Source organism: Protopterus annectens, chromosome 13.part0 (genome assembly GCF_019279795.1).
Source record: "Protopterus annectens isolate FY-2018-M chromosome 13.part0, PAN1.0, whole genome shotgun sequence".
Lineage (NCBI taxonomy): Eukaryota > Metazoa > Chordata > Ceratodontiformes > Protopteridae > Protopterus > Protopterus annectens.
In genome coordinates, this window is record NC_056747.1 from 182681617 (window position 1) to 182697078 (window position 15462).

Consider the following 15462-nt stretch of genomic DNA (forward strand, 5'->3'; position numbering starts at 1 on the left):
TTGTTAGATGAGCTATTAGTGTGATTGTGTTTTGTCTGTGTGTCCCCTTAGAAGAACCATTTCAGTTAGAGGTTCTTAGATTGTGTCGAGTAGAGTTTTTTCTGGTGTATCTACTTTGTGTGTTGTTCCCGCCATTTTTTGTGATTTGTGTCTAGGTGGTTTTGCTTGGTGCTAGTTATAAGATGTCTAAGGATGAGAAGGAGCATAAGCCTTCTGGCTTTAAAAAATGTTCCAAGTGTGGATATAAGATGTCCATCACGGATGGACACTCTGTGTGTGTTTACTGCCTTGGAGCCGTCCATTTACAGGAGTCGTGTAGCTTTTGCCACGCGTTCAGTCCTAGGGTGCTCCAGGAGCGAAAAAATAAATTAATATTGAAGGGACTTCTAAAACCGTCGTTTGAGGAAGCTACAGACTCTGCTTCCAGTTCTCAGTCAAAATCCAAAGCTTCCAAGGCTAAGAAAAGGTCTCCGGCTCCATCTGTCTCTTCCGAGCCTCCGGAGAAGATTACTGTACTGGACTCTACTTCCTTGGCTCCACTGTCCTCGGGGCCGCAGGAGGTATCAGTGTTAACTGAATCGGCGTCGGCTCCTATCATTCTTGAACCCATTCGGAGCCGGTCGCCCAGTGTGATGCATGGTTCACCTGACAAGTGATCCCAATCTCCATCGCTGTTTTCCAAATCCTCCAGGCTTTCTGATTTGGATGTTGATAGGGCGGTGCAGAGGCTCCTGCAGTCACCGGTGTTGGCTCAATTGTTCTCGGCTCCGGAGCCAGTTCCTATCACCGTTTCGATGATTCCTCCTCTGAGCACATCCTTGTTGTTGGAGCCGGTGTGCTCCGCTCCGAGTGATGATCCTACGCTGGCTCCGATAACCCCTCAGGGTCTATCGGTGCTGAACTCTGCTCCGACCATGTCGGTTCCGTCCACAGGGTTTCGGGACTCTGGTCTCTTCGGTCGGGCCCGAGGGGAATACCTCGGCACATATTTTGGTTCTGAGTCTCCCACTCTGTGCATCTGCTCGTGGGACCTCGGTCGTGGCCTCGGAGGCCGGCCGGTCCTCGGACTCGGGGGGGGGGGGGGGCACCAGCCTTCGGGGCCATGTGGAGCATGCTGGCCAGGTCGTCAGCTACATCACCCGGGTCGGTCATTCCATCCCCCACCACACCGGCTAGAGCCTCTGATACTCACCTATCCATGGACAGTAGAGCACCAGGCCCTAAGGATACCCCAATTTCTGAGGGTCTCCCAGAGTTCATGCCTGAGGAGCCTCTTAGAAAGAAATTGTGTAAGAGGAAGCACATAGACTCCCAGGATGAGTCTCTCACCTCGGATACTGACCTCGAGGAATCGGAAGGGTCACCCAAGTCATCCTCTGATGTTGTTTCCTTCTCCGATATCCTGGAGATACTGAAACAGAGGTGACTGGCCTTCCAAAGCTCCTTCCGAGGAGGAGTCAGTATTCCTTAAGGCTTTTGGTGCTCAGCCCTCCGCCTCCTGGGTGTCTCCACCCTTCGACGAACTTCTTGACCTCATTTGTCGAAGAGTGTGGGAAAACCCCGATTCTGTGGAGCCCGTGCCCAGGCGTCCCAACAGATTCCTTTCCGCCCCCCAGGGCAAAGAGTTTCTATCTGAAGGAGTCCCTGTAGATGCCATGGTGGTGGTGGCAGCCACCCAGAAGGAAGTAGCAGAGTCTTCTTCATCCGTCCATCCTCCTAACAAGGAGTCTAGGACAATGGATTGGTATGGGAAGCGTACCCTATCTTCAGCAACCTTCACTCTACGGACGCTGAATTATCTGTCTCACTTCACTCTGCTCCAGAGAGATCTCCTCAAAGAGTTGGGAGATACTCTTGCGGGTAACATACCTGAGGCGGTGGCTCAGACTGTTAACGCCCAGGTCTCTACCCTCAACTCCATTGCTAACTCGTCCATGCAGCTCATTTCGTATGCAGCCGAGGGAGCAAGTAGGGCAGCAAGCTCAGGGGTCGCCCTTAGAAGGCAAGCCTGGCTGCGCCTGTGTCACTTTGCGGAGGCCTTCAAGTCTTCCTTCACTGACACCCCCCTTTGACGGTTCCTCCTTGTTTGGAACCAAAGTGAAAAACACTCTCACCAGGTGCGAGCAAGAGGGAAAGACCCTGTCTGCTGTAGGGGTCCATTTTTCCCTTCCTTCTAGGCCTTATCCCAAGACCCAGTGGGGGGGGGGGGATGTGGTTCAAGAAATCACAGAGGTTTTTTCCTGCCACACAAGGTGAACCCACCTCCAGAGGCAGGGGAGGTTCATAGGTTGGTACTAGGCTATCAGCCCTAGGGTCCTATACAAGCCTAGCCATAACAATTCCCTGGCTATTTCTTCCCACACTATTTACTTCCCTGGACCCCTGTCTAGCAGGGCGACTGACGTGATCCCTGGGGTGAATTTCCTTTCTCCCATCCAATCATCAAGGTTCCTTTCGAAGAGGACCAAAGAGGCACTCTGCTTGACATGTATGGGCAATCTTTTCCAGAGTCTGGGGAGTCTCTGGGTCAGGAACCTATCCCTCCATCATGTTTTGTTTATTGTGATGACAAGGTTTAGATCCCTGGAGCATGTGGCTCTGAGGGATTGGGATTTCTTTAAGTGTAACATGTCCAACAGCTCTGGGTTTGACATGGCCTTGTATGTTAAGCAAAGATCGCCTCTGAGTAGACGATATGTGACAGAGTATAGCTGGAGTTTTTTTAAGGCGGTCAGCGTAGGGCATCTGCTTTAGGCCTGTGATTCTTTTAGTGAGGTATTTCTGTGGCCTTTCCAGTTGTTGCAGATGTCTTAAGAGGTACATACCAAATGGGGCATTGTATTCTATAATGGGTCTAATGAGGGATGAGTACAGTGGGACAATGATTACCTTTTTTCTGGATGAAAAGCCCTTGGTGATGAGGTGTGCCACATAGAAGGATTTCCTGACTGTTGTGGCGATGTGGTTATCGAAGGTGAGACCACTGTCCACCTGTGTCCCTAAGTTATTCAGGGAGACGTTGCCCCAGAGGCAGAGGGGGCCCCCGCAATTCAGGAGATTGCGATTCTTTTCGTGGCTCTCCATACTCTCGTTCCTGAGGGTGTGCCCGACTGCGCTTATCTGGAGCCAGTCGGGGGTCGAATTTCCTTATATCCGGAAGCCTGGGAGAGCATTACCCAGGACCGATGGGTACTACGGATAATTTCTGGAGGTTACCTCATTCCATTCTCTTCAGAACCCCCGACAATCAGAAAAATCCCAGACGTTCCACCCAGTCAAAGGGATCAAGCAGCCTCAGAGGTCTCACCGCTGCTAGAAAAAGGAGCCATCCAGCATGTCCCCTCAGACCAAATCGGATTAGGGACTTACTCAAGATTCTTTTTGGTGCCGAAAAGAACAGGGGACCTGAGACCCATACTAGATCTCAGTCAACTAAACAGTTATGTACGCAAGTCCAAGTTCCATATGGTCACACTACAATCTATTCTCCCTTTGTTGGGAGAGGAGGTATGGATGTCTCCATTGACCTCAAGGATGCTTACTACCATGTGAAGATGGACAGAGCATCCAGGAGTCACCTACGCTTCCGGCTGGGAGCCAGTCATTTACAGTTTCGAGCCCTGCCCTTTGGTCTCACCACAGCCCCCAGGATGTTCACCAAGTGTATGGCGGTGGTTACGGCTCACTTGAGACGTCAGGGATTCCAGGTGTTTCTGTATCTGGACGACTGGCTCCTTACCGCCCCCACCAGGCATCAACTAGTTCAAACCAGGGATGCTACCGTCAATCTATGTCACCGGTTGGATATAACGATAAATTGGGAAAAATTTGCCTTATTGCCCTTAGTGTGTCACCTTTATAGGAGCAGAATTAAACACCCTTCAAATGTGAGCATTTTTACCGCAGGAAAGGATCAGAGCATTGCAACAACAGATACACATGCTGATGCCCCTGAGACAAGTGAAGGCAAGAGTGGTTCTCCAACTCTTGGGGACCATGGCAGCAACAATCATGTTGGTCCCTCTTGTGAGATTACACATGAGAATTCTCCAATGGCTCCTCTTTGTTCAATGGTTCTTCCAAAAACTGCCAATGTCTCATCCCATTTTACTCATGGACAGATGCAAGCAGGACCTCGGTTGGTGGCTGTGCACCAACAATTTAGACAGGGGAAAGCCCTTCGTTCCACCCATTCCCATTGCCACGGTGACCATGGACGCCTCCCAAATGGGGTGGGGGGGCATTATCTTGGCAGGACTGTCCAAGGCACATGGCAAGAACACGAGATACATCTGCATATAAATGTCCTAGAGATGAGAGCAGTGCTTTTTGCGTTGCAGGCACTTCAGAATGTTCTTCCCCTAGGGACGATTACGATACACTCAGGCAACATGTCAGTAGTGTGGTATCTAAACAAACCAGGGGGAACAAGGTCTTACCCTCTGTGCAGAGAGGCCATGCGAGTGTGGCATTGGGCAATAACTTCCCAACGGTTTCTGGTGGCAACGCACATTCCGGGGAAGTCCAACGTGATTGCGGACAGACTAAACAGAGCTATCCTGATGCCTTACGAGTGGTCCCTGAATCGCCTGGTTGCAGAGCGAATCTTCAGCAGATGGGGTCAGCCTTGCTGCGAACTTTTTGCCAGTCCCCTCAATGCGAAATGCAGCAACTACTTCACACTGATCCCCCCACAGGGGGGGGGGGGTCACCCAGGGACGCTCTGGTTCACGATTGGCCCCCCCCCGGTCTGCTTTATGCTTTCCCTCCATTTCCCTTGCTGTCAAAGGTGATTCAGAAAGCGCAATCCTTGGGAAGCAGAATGATTCTAATTGCTCCACTATGGCCTTGCCAAGTTTGGTTCCCCTTCCTTCAGCAATTCACTGTGGACACTCCTTGGACTCTGGACCCTCAACCAGATTTACTGACACACATGTCGAGACAGTTCCACCCCTCCCTGATGACCCTTCAGTTGACAGCCTAGCTACTCCAATTCCATCGTTAGTCAGACTTTATAATTTTTCACCGGAAGTGGCCCATATCTTTGCGTCCTCTCATAAACCATCCACTAGGAAGATTTATTCCAGTAAATGGAAAAGGTTTTGTATCTGGGCACATACCAGAGGCGCATTGATCCTTACACAGCCCCGATAGATTCAGTTCTGGAGTTTTTGTCTATTCTCTTCCATCAGGGTTCTGCATCAGCCACCACCAAAGTTCAACTGGCAGCGATCTCTAATTTCCACGTAGCAAATGAGCCTAGTTTCATGGCGCATAGACTATGCAAGGCTTTCCTAAAAGTTACTCTATTGCTCCGTCCACCAGTGTCCAAGCCTATCATGCCCTGGGATCTCAATTTTGTTTTACAAGCCCTTACCTTACCACCCTTTGAGCCTGCAGCTACCTGCAAATTGAAATTCCTGACCTAGAAAACAGCCTTCTTAAAAGCAATCACTTCAGCAAGGCGAGTTTCAGAAATTCAAGCCCTTTCCATCAAACCTCCATATTTAATATTCCATAAAGACAGGGTCTCTCTCAGACCAAACCCCTCGTTCCTTCCTGAAGTGGCTTCCTTGTCTAACCTAAATCAGTCCATTGAGCTGCCTGTTTTCTTTCCCCACTTTTCCAACAAGGCAGAATTTAGATTTCACCAGTTGGATGTACATAGACAATTACGTTTCTATCTACACCGAACAAAAGATATCTGAATGTCGGATCAACTTTTCGTTTCCTTTTCAGAAAACCGAATGGGCTCCCCGGTATACAAAGTCACACTGTCTAGATGGATATCTAGTTGTATCTCTTTCATCTATCAAGCGGGAGGAAAGGATCTGCCATTTCCAGTCAAGGCTCATTCTACTCGGGCTGTTTCCACATCCACAGCCTATCAAGCCAGATTGTCAATGGATGATATATGTGCTGCAGCTACTTGGGCTTCTCCTCACACATTTGTTTCTCATTACAAATTGGACGTGGTCTCCAGGGGCAGGTCTTCCTTTGGCTCCACAGTTCTCAGGAGTATTTTCCTATGAGTCATCCAGGTGCTAGGGACGCTGTCCCACGGGTAAGAAAGTAGGCGAGATAGGACTACATAACATCAAGAAGTTATGTACTCACCATAACGTTCAATGTATGTAGTCCATCTCGCCTCACATTCTTACTTACCCTCCCACCTTCCCCCTGCCTGGAGGATTTGGAGGTTGGATTGTCATATGCACAGTTCCCTGGTTTAGCTTATTCCTTACCTGGATGTGATGTATGTGATGTGTGCATGGAGTACAAATGAGTAGCAGCAAACTAGATCTGGGGATATGGAGCAGTGCACCTTGGGATACCTGCTTAGCCCAGCCAATATAAGACTTCGAGCTAGTATATAATCGGCCAAGTCAGAGCCGATAGTCGGCTCCGAACCCATGGGTAAGAATGTGAGGCGAGATGGACTACATACATTGTGAGTACATAACTTCTTGTTTTTTTCCAAGCCATTTTATAAGAACATAGAGTACTGTAGTGCTTAGCAAGTTTGCTCTCTGATATTTATTTTTTGATTGTGAAAGTACATACCCTTTCTTTACTTGTTGGCCATGGAACTGTGTGCACTCCTTAGCTTGCTTTGGATTAGCAGAAGCCATGGTTATGCCTAATTAAATTAGCTGTACCTAGAAAATGAAACTGGGAAATAAGAGAGCAAAGGAGAAAGAGTGGATATGGAAGGGACCAACACATACCCTTCATGACTACCTCAGTGATGATTGAGTGGGTTGCTTTATTCCCTGTCTCCCATCTGACATACTGATGAATCTAATTCCCCCTGTAGAAAGGGATTCCCCCAAACATATCAGGTGCTACTCAGATGGAACAATAGCTGAGTGAGTAGGAAGCATTGGACCAAAAATTGATGGGGTAGCAGGCATGAGTGGTAATAAGCTTCTAGAAAAAAAAAAACAGGCTGCACCAGCTGTGTTCTTTCTGTCATACTTTAATGCAGTGTTACTCATTTCCCTTTGTGAGCAGCTTCTGTTTTTATTACACCGGGGTTTTATAAGATAACAGGAGCTTCCTCTTTACCAGTAAATAAGATTACTTTTTCCTAGACTGGAAAAGTCCGTGGAGTTCTACATTCCATACTTCTGCAAGTGGAGGACTGAATTGTTACTGTTATGCACACCTCTAAATGGAGCAAGAACTTTTTCTGCCTGGGTACTATTAGAAGGACCTAGTACATACAGTAGAGTAAAGGTAAAATTGAGTAAATGGAATATATGGCTGGGAAAGTCATAGGAACAGTGCAGAAGACGTCTGTAAAACTGGGGGTTTGTCTTGGACATTTAGAACCTCCAGTAAATGTCTCTGACAGTGCAACCCTTGGTATGCAGAAGCTATGTGCCCCGCATCATGAGTTGTGGCAAAGAGCTAACCAGTAGCTGCAGAGCTTATGGAGCTCCACTTGGAGGGGAACAGGCCTCCAGTGGACTAACATTCATGTGCGTCTGGCAGGGAGAAATTGGATCATCATTGTCATGTTAAACTGTTTCGTCCATAGGCTTTTAAACTTAACCAAAGGAGAGGGTGAAGAAAAAAGGAAAATCTTCTTCCCTCAGAAAACCGTAGTAGTGGCTGATATCAACTCTGGTAGTAAAACAGTATACAATTCTTAGAGGTTAATTTGGGGGGGATAACAGTGTGTAAATGGTAAATGAAACAGTAGCAAGTCAGGAGAAAATGTGCAAGTGACATCACTCTCTGCAAAAAGCTGATCCATCTAGTAAGTTGTTGGAAGAACAGTGTGTTTGTATTGTTGCAGCTGCAGAAACAGGATGCAGAAGGGTATAAGCCAAAATGTATTGATGCATAATTTATAAAGAGTGGCTATAGCAGAATAAACATGCAAGCAATGATGTAAAGACCAAATTTGATGATGTCATTTTATGATGGGTTTGGATCTGATCTGTGGATCTGACTCGGCCATTACTAAAGCTCATGGTAACCAGAAAGCTCTCGAGTTTCTCCCTTACCTGTAATGCACCCACCCTAAACTACCTCAGATCTCATTTTGTCGCTTTTCGCGAAAAATGTAGTTTCTTAATTTTACATATTCAAAAACTACCAAAGTTGGTATTTTTTCCCCTGCCTTCTCTCCCTCAAAAAAAAAAGCCTGTATTAGTTAACTTTTTCCTTTTTTGTTACTGCTGAAATGGAGGAAAAAGGTCTCTGGGTTTAAAGAGTGTCAAGTGTGGCCAAGAGCTACCTCTGTCAGATGCCCACACACTGTGTTTACTGCTTAGGGCCATAACATTTACAAGAGGATCGCTCGATCTGTCGTAATATAATTCTAGAGCTGTAGTCAAGTGGAAGAATAAACTAATATCAAAAGGCTTATTACCATTTTCCTTTGGAGAAGCAGTATCTGGGGCTCAGGTCCCCAAAGGTAAAGCTAAAGAAACAAAGCTTTCGTCTCTGAAGCCTTCTGCTTCACCCACCTTGGTTTCTGAGCCATCTAGTAAAAGAACTAAGTTGGATCTAGAGAGGTTCCAAAGTCCTTCACCTTTGAATCCGAGGAAGAAAAAAAAGTGATGGATCCAACTGTGTCTGATCCGACAAAAAAGCAATCGGATCCAGTTTGCCTCGAGTCCTATAGTTCTCCCCAGGACCACATACTCTGCTTCCATTGACCCTGTGCCTTCTAGGGTGCCTTCACCCTTTTTGGAATGGCACTGGTCCAAGCGTCCTTCTCTTGCCTCAACTTGTTCATCCAGAAGTCTGACGGAAGAAGATATGGAAAGAATGATGTAGAAGTTCACCTCGGCGCAGATTCAGATGGATGTCGTGCCGGCCCCTACCCCCTTGGGTCAGGAGGCCCATCCATCAACTACACCCCCACTTCAACCTCCTCCTCTGATCCCTTCAGTTATTTCAGAGTCCCTGGATTCGAGCCTCCTGGGTCTGTCTGGCTCTGATCCAAAGGTATCATCTTCAGATTAAAACTTACTCCGTGTGTTCCAGTTCAGATTTCTTTGGATCTGAATGGCTCAGAGCCAAAGAGTCCCTGCCGGATCTGAGGTGTTGGAGTTGACTGCGAAGATATCAGAGCCATTTCTGCCCCTCAGAGCCTTGACAAAGGATAGCTCAGCTCCGGCCTCCTCCTCAGGGAGATTGCCTTTGGAGCAGGGAAGGACTGTGGTCCAGAAGCTTGCATTCTCTTCACTGGAGTCTTCTCTCTGTCTGGGGGTGATTGACCTTCAAGGTGATGGAGAGTATTCTCTGCTCAGACAGGACTGGATGGATCTAATCCCCTTAGATCCTCAGCCTTCTACCCTGATGTCTCTGCGTTTAGAGCCTCATCATTCTTTACCACAGGGACAGCCAGTCCTAGATCTCCAGGCTTCCCAGCAAGATATTGGAGTTTCTTTCGAAACCTCCCTGGAACACCTCAGTGAGGAGGTCCCTAGGAAGAAAAAGTGCAAGAGGAAGCACTTGGACTGTCCACAAGAGTCAGTCACAGAAGATACAGACTTCAGTGAAGATTCCCCACAATCATCTCTAGAAGACGTCTGATTTGGAGACATCGTTGAGATCCTAAAACAGAGAGGTGGTTGGCCCCCCAGCAACCCTTCATCTGAGGAGTCTGTATTCCTGGAGGCTTTTGGTACTTACCCGTCTACCTCTTGGATTACTCTGCCTACCAATGAGCTCATTGATTTAGTCTCTTGACAGGTGTGGAAGGAACCTGACACAGTTGAACCCATACTCAGAAGACTGGACAAGATTCTTGCACCACTTTCAGGGAAAGAGGTTTGGGCTAGACGTACCCATTGATGCCATGGTCGTGGCGTCAGCCCCCAAAAAGGAACTTGCCGATCAGAGTTCCACTGTTCATCCCCCTAACAGGGAGTCTAGGACAATGGACACGTTGGTGATCTGTCTGTGCTTCAGCAACCTTCTCCCGAAGGTCGCTGAATTATTTGGCACATTTTACTGATTTACAGAGGGATTTGATTAAGGAACTTTCATATACCCTCTCAATATCTGTTTCTGCAGAGGTCCAAGCATCCATGACATCTCAGTTGGCTACCCTCCAATCTATTTCAAATTCATATATGAGGCTTATTTTGTATGTAGCCTGTGACGACCGTGCCCTGGCCCAGCAATCATGGAGCCTCAATCCTCACCACTAGCACCAGGGAGGTCATCTCCTGGAAGAAAGGATAACTAATACACACAGTAAAGTACAATTTCCCTTAAGTGCACACAGAGATCACAGTCAGCCTGGGGCTGGGTTTCTCCCTTGCTCACCAGGTCCCGAATAAGACTCCCCACTGGCACAGCTATAGGGTCCAGGTCTCAGCCTAGCTGGGCAAGCTAAAACCTCCAGTACCCTCTCTGTCCAACCAGTGCTTTGTGTCTCTGCCCAAGTACCTGACAACACCACACACACACTTTGAGATAAGTATTTATACAACTTCAGACACTCCTGGGAAAGGCTGACAGATTTTCCAGCTGTGCCCCTTTACCCAGACTATACGGTAGTAATTACTGCCACCACCCAACTAATATCATCTACTAAAAGGCCCTTAAAACGGTGTCCAATTATTACTGTGCAATATTATTATCCAATGGTAGTATGACTAGCAGTCAAGGTTTACTTTGAGTAGTCTGTTACAGTAACCTCTATAAATATGCAATGTACTCTAGAGCTTATCTCTACACAAAGCAGCCACAGGTAGAAGGTTTTAAAAATATTTAATAATAAATAATTAAAACACAAGACAAAACTACTACACCACAGAGATATCTAAGAGTTCAGAGATCACACAGAAACTTAAAATAATACAGTAGGACAGGTCTGTTTTCAAAGAAAAATACCTAATTAATCTTTGCTAGCTTTAACTGTTCCTACAAGAAATCAGTGCTAAAACTTACATGTGAGCATAAGGCAGAGTGCTGAGAAGTTGAATGTCCAAAGTCAAAATGCTTGCAGTCTCTTGTGAGAAATAGTATTTAAACATTACTAACAAACATGTCTCTAAGGCCCTCACAAGATTACATTATTTTTGACAGGTTTCCCCAGTATTCATATTGCATCATCTTAACACCTGGTCTGAATTCTCAGGCCACAAACTGCATTATTTAGCAATCTAACACCTCCTCATAAACTTACAACAATACAAGACATTTCACATGTATGTGCTAGCAGAAACCAGAACAATAAAGCACCTTCCACATCTAAATTCTAGTCATAAACTTTAGCCTTAAACAATGGGCATGAAATCTTCATCCAGCCACCCAGGAGCCAAATTCTAACATGAAAGGGTACAACATGTTTCACTGGGCCAGTAGAGTGCAATGTTGTCACATATTTTGCAGTTTCACATTATTCTTTACACTCAAGAAACATGCCTGCATTTTACATTTATTTACAAATGCCAGAAGTATATATCAAATTCTTTTTGACTAGGCTGGCACCCTTCGCCCATATCTCCCCAATCGTCACATAGCCAAAGGAACCTCAAGGGTAGCGGGTTCAGGCATTTCCATCAGGAGATGTGCTTGGATGCACTTATATGATTTTGTGGAGCCCTTCAAGTCTTCTTTCATCATTGCTCCCTTCAACAGGACTTCCTTGTTCGGCCCCACAGAGAAAGATACTTTATCCAGGTGTGAGAAGGATGGAAAGACCCTGTCTGCAGTGGACGTACATTTTTCGACCCCTCAGAGATCGTTTTCAAGAAATCAACGAGGTTGTCAAAAGATGTGGTTCAGGAAATCCCAGGGTCCTTTCCAGGACAAACATGGAGAAAGTTCCTCCAGGGGCAGGGGGTGGGGGGGGTGGGGGGGGCTCTTTAATAGTCAACACTGCCCCAGCAGCTTTGGAGACCCACAAAATCAGGGTTTCAGAGATTCTTTCTTGGACAGATCCTACCAGCGCTCCTGAAAGGAGGCCCAATTACTCACCTCTGGAGGCAAACTGGGATCGATTATCCCTGCACCAGGTAGCCTGACTAGACAAAACAAAAGATACTTGGTTGCAGAGGATTATATCCAGAGGCTATATAATACCCTTTCCCTTCCACCTCCAGTCTCAAGAAAAATCCCCAACGTTCCACCCAGTCAGAGGGAAGAAGCAGCAATTCAGATAGGAAAGCTGCTAGTAAAAGAGAGTCATCCAAGAGATCCCACCAGACCAGATAGAATCCAGAACTTACTCAGGGTTCTTTTTAGTGCCAGAGAAAACGGGGGCCTGAAGTCCAATTTTGGATCTTAGCAACTTGACCAAGTCAGTTCGATATACAAAGTTTCAGATGGTAACAGTTCAGTCCATTCTCACTTTTCTGGGCATGGATGATTGTATGTACTCCATAGACCTTCAGGATGCGTACTATCGCATAAAGATGAACAGATGATCTAGGAGGTACTTATGCTTCCGGCAGGGAGACAAGTCACTACCAGTTCAGGGTTCTGCCCTTTGGTCTCACTACAGCCCCCAGGGTGTTTACCAAATGAATGGCAGTAGTAGCTGCTCACTTGAGACTGTAGGGATTCTGGGGGTTTTCATAGCCAGACGACTGGCTCATTACTGCCCCAACCAGGCATCAGTTGATAAGGGGCAAGAAATCAGGTTCTCCAGACTCGTTCTCATGTAGGAATAACCATAAACTACAACAAGTCTCAACTTAGTACCATCTCAAAATTTGGAATTCATCGGTGCAGTTTTCAACACAAAGTCGAAGATAGCTTCACTGCCTCCCTCAAGAATACAGTCTGTCAGATCACAAGTCAGAAAAATAATCTGCAGTACCAAGATTTCAGCCAGCTTGGTCCTTTTCAAGCTCTAGGATCAATGTCAGTGTCAGTAACATTAGTACCTTTAGCCAGATTTTACATGATGATGCTCCAATGGATGCTAGCAACGTAGGGGTCAGTACTTTACCAACCCATGTCACTCAGACATGCAAGAGAGATCTCAGGTGGTGGATTCAATCAGAGCAGCTTCTACAAGGCTGTACATTCATTCCCTCTCAGTCTAAGACCATAGTGACCACAGACATTTCCCATTTAGGGTGGGGGGACATTTTCTGGGGAAAACTGTCTAAGGCACTTGGTCCCCCGAAGAGGCCAACTTGCATGTCAGTGTCCTGGAGCTGAAGGCAGTGTTTTTAGTGTTGCAGGCCTTCCTGGATGCTCTCCCTTTGGGGACGGTTGCAATTCAACTGGACAATATGTCAGTAGTTTGGTACATCAACAAACATGGAGGGACCAGATCATATCCCTTCTGTCGAGAAACAGTGTGGCAATGGGTGATCTCATCCAACCTCTTTCACATGGCAATGCACATTCTGGGGAAGTCCAGTGATATAGCATACAAAAACTGCACAGGTAAATTCTTCTACCTCACATGTGGTCTCAAGAAGAATGTAATGGAAATGTGATTGATGTTCTTCATGTTTCACTGTTGCAGTCATCACACTTGGGTTATCCACCTGCAGGTAGACCTCAGTCGGCCTGAATACCAGAGTCTTGGGATTTCTGCGTTGGATGCTGTCGCTTCTTCCATGACGTTAGGTCATCAGGGGTGTAAAGCATGCAGCCGGCACCATTACATCAGTCTTTCTTGCTGTGCAGTGCCCGAAGCAGAAGCAGTTCGCAAGTGCCAGTCGGCCGTCTCCTGAAAGTTTCGTTTTCGAGTTTCAGACCTGAAGTCTTCTAAAATATAAGTACCTCGTTGGGGATCCTTTTTTCTTGCTCTAACCGATGTCAGAAAAAATTAGTAATTGTCTTGCCTGTGGAAAGCAAATACCTCCTAGAGATTTTCATTCTTACTGTGTCACCTGTTTAGGCCCAGATCACGACGTCCCTCGCTGTCAGTTTTGTGCCTTGTCTAACGCCCGAACTATCTGTTGTCAGGCAATTTTTGTTGCTAAATACTTTCACTCTCGATCTCTGTACTCTGAAATAGCATCGGTAAGCCATCCAACTACCAATCTTCCAAAAAAAGTAAGAATAAAGACAGACCACATAGGTCCAAAACTGCCGACGTAGCTACCGTTAAGCTAGTCGCCAGTCCGCCAGTACTCCGTGAGGTGCTTTTGCAGCCCCTGATACCCACTTCTACAGATTCGCAGGCCTCTACTGAGACCCATTTGGAGTCAAGTATGCCACAAGATGCTTCTTCGACTATGGAACCTGTGGATGTCTCTACCATGGATGGGGTCAGAGCCCGCTGTGCAGGCACCGGCTTCTGAGGGTGTATTCAGGCCTACCGATTTTCATATTAAAAAGACGACTTTGTTTCAAGCCAAAAATACCTAATTTCTCAGGCCTAAAATACCTAATTTCTCAGGCCTAAAGTTTGCACTACACCTAGGAAACTGACAACCAAAGTGCATTCTCAAGCCCACAGGCCACAAAAACAAATGATTAGAATGGCTGAAGACCTTATTACCTTAATTAGGGGAAGCCTGCCTTACCCCTTAGAGACCTAGAACTGATTTTCCTTCTGATCAGGAATCCTTATTTCTTCTGACTACCAGGACATACCCTTATCTACCTATGAGGATTCTGATGTAGAGGATTCCATTCCCTCTGCTTCCCCTCCAGAAGATTTTGCTTTTGGTGAAATCCTACATACCCTTAAGGATCTTTTCTGCTGGGAAAACCAGGACTATTCTCAGTCCAAAAAGAGACTCAGGGAATTTTTAAACCTGCCTCAGCACAGGCCTCTAGCTATCCCTCCTGTTTTGGAGATTGTAGATGATGTTTTCTTGGAATCCAGCTCCCAGGAAACCCGACAGGTACTATAGAGTACTTGACTCTCTCAAATTCCTTTTCAAGAATCCTACTGCGGATCCAGAAACCATTTCCCCAAGGACCAAAAGGCATTAAGGCTACTAATGCCAAGAATCCTACCCCTTCTGACAGGGATTCTAGGGCTTAGATGGGGTAAGAAGGTATACATCTCTGCTACTCTGGCCATTAGGGCTTTAAATTGCCAGTTTCATATGTTAAAGTATCAGTAGCATATTATGGGGCTAATTAAACAGAAATTGATGTTGATTCCTGATTATGCAGAACACAAAGATTTACAAGAGTTAATGCATTCTGCTGACCAAGTTGGTAAACATACTTTGCAGTGTGGTTTTGATGCTTTAGAAACATCTTGTAGGGCTGCTGTCACTGGGTCTGTTCTTAGAAGGCATGCTTGGCTTAAGGAACAAAACTTGCCAGATCATTTCAAAGCAAAATTACTGGTTGCACCCTAAAACCAAGAGTGCCTATTTGGCAATAAAGCAGAAGTTCTCAAAAGGATGGAGGAGAAAGCTAAATCTATACAAAGTGTTAAAGATTTCTTACAGGTACAGCCACCTAAAGTCAGTAGGCATTGGCCTTCAAAGAACTGGTCCTTTCCAGTCCTTCAGTCCAAACGCAGGGGCAGCAGACCCCCAAGACTTCAGTCTCAGGTTATGC

The 15462-nt window shown here is 46.4% G+C and overlaps 1 protein-coding gene across 1 annotated transcript in view; it reads left to right on the plus strand.

The window, feature by feature from the left end:
- Positions 1–15462, plus strand: part of PIK3R2 (phosphoinositide-3-kinase regulatory subunit 2) — a 1862656-nt gene that overhangs the window by 1240090 nt on the left and 607104 nt on the right. The gene's annotated exons all lie outside the window — the stretch shown is intronic.